The sequence below is a fragment of the Gopherus flavomarginatus genome, chromosome 5 (genome assembly GCF_025201925.1).
Source record: "Gopherus flavomarginatus isolate rGopFla2 chromosome 5, rGopFla2.mat.asm, whole genome shotgun sequence".
Lineage (NCBI taxonomy): Eukaryota > Metazoa > Chordata > Testudines > Testudinidae > Gopherus > Gopherus flavomarginatus.
This window is the reverse complement of record NC_066621.1, coordinates 34,826,637-34,828,433: the sequence shown is the minus strand read 5'-3', so window position 1 is coordinate 34,828,433 and position 1,797 is coordinate 34,826,637. Positions and strand designations below refer to the sequence as shown.

The 1,797-nt window shown below is 57.1% G+C and overlaps 1 non-coding gene across 1 annotated transcript; it reads right to left on the bottom strand.

Moving 5' to 3' along the window:
- Positions 1–573: 573 nt before the first annotated feature.
- On the bottom strand, positions 574–655 carry TRNAS-UGA (transfer RNA serine (anticodon UGA)). The gene has a single exon. It is a non-coding gene; the product is annotated as a tRNA-Ser (tRNA).
- Positions 656–1,797: the final 1,142 nt, after the last annotated feature.

Below are 1,797 nucleotides of genomic sequence, written 5' to 3'. Positions count from 1 at the left end.
GGCAGGCATCCTGGCAGCTCAGACTCAGGGAAGGCTTCTGCGCTCAGAGCTGCTGACTTAGAGTTCCCAGGCAGTGCTCAATGCCTGCTCCACCTCAGGCCCTGCCCCCAAATCATCAAATCTCTTCCTAACCCGCCCCTTTCTCTCCTCACTCCTCCAGCACACCCCTTCAATGGCCAGCGGGAGGTGCTGAAGCAGAAGAGGAGGAGCTTGTCGGCCAGGCCTGCTAGCAGGTGGGAGGTGCAGGGGCGTCTGCTGGGCAGCTTTTTTTTTCCCTCTGTTTCTTCTGCAGCCCTGTAGCACCCATGGAGTGGCTGACTTGGTTCCTTTCACACACTAGAGAGAGGAGCAGAACCAGGACTATGGCTGATCTAGGGGGCACTAGGTGAGTGGCAGAGGCTTCAGGTGCTGAGAGTTTGCCTGACCCCTCAGGGACACAGTGTGAGGTGGTGTCCCAGGGATCTCTATGAAAGGAGCAGAGTATGATTTATTGGAGTGGGGAGAGAATTGAGAGTGTCTCAGGGGTTGTAGAGAGGTATTGCCCGTGTTAGAGACTGGCTAAGACACAGGCCTTGCTGTAAGCAGGATTTGAACCTGTGCAGGGGAACCCTATTGGATTTCAACTCCAACGCCTTAACTACTCAGCCATCACGGCTGTGAGCACAAAACTCCCCCACTGCCAGAGAAACTGGTAAAGAATCACAATGCCCAGGCATGAAGTCATCTGAACTACAGAATTCCCACCGCAAACCTGGCTCCCAAAGCACAGGGGGGATTTGGGGTTTGTTCTCTTTGCTTAGACATGTACAGTCGCACAGAGAGCGCGTTTAAAAGTCTCCCCTCCCACAGATCGGGAATGGGAAATGATTCTCAACTTGAAGCTTGATGTGAATGAGGATGTCTGGACCACAGGGCCAGGGACTGGCCTTTGCTATAGAAACCAGTGACACACAGAACTAGGCTAAGGAAAATGTTTCCTGGAGTCAGTAGCTGGAATAGCAGCAGTATTGTGCAGAGAAATGTCTCACAAGAGGAGTCAGCGCATTGGTGGTTCAGTAGCAGAAGTCACAGATACAGCGGGGGAGGTCTGTGGATCGGGAGTGAGGGGCACTGGCAGAGCAGTGAGAGGGGAGCCCAGGGCTGGGATAACAGGGGCTGTGGGTCAGGACAGGCAGTTCTGCGCGGAGTGTTCAGAGCTGCCCTGTATCTGCCCTTTCTCTGCACCGTCCCTGCTCCCAGAATGCACCAGGCCCTGGACTGAACTCTTCCCCTGCAGGCTGAGCTGGTTTCGTTTGCTGTGATCCTGTTGGATGGGCAGTGGGGGGAGTGACAGTCCCAGCCCACAGCCAATGCCCCCCTGTCACCCAGCACCCTTGGCCCCAGATCCACCCAGCCTAGTAGAGAACTCAGCAGGGCAGGGCAGCCAGGAGCTGTGCCCTGCCAGGCACTCAGGGGCATCTACCTTGCAGCTGGGGGATCTCCCCAGCGTGGTCCATGGGAGCTCACGCACTAATGGGGTAGTGGCAGCAGCTGCGTGGTGGGTTGGGCTGGTGACTTGGGTCCATCTCCTGGGGTTGGCGGGGTTCATGCTCAGACGACTGGCCCCAGTCATCGGTCGAGCCCCCCAGCCACGCTGCTGCTGTTAGCGCACTAGCCTTGGGTGGAAGCTGCTGGCTGGCTGGACCCTGAGAGTGAATCAGGCACTAGGGGAAACCCCCCGGCCTAAAGATTCGTTGCCGAGATTCCTGGGAGCTGTCCATCCCTATGGCTTGTGTGGCTGTCCCTGGGGGCCCAGCA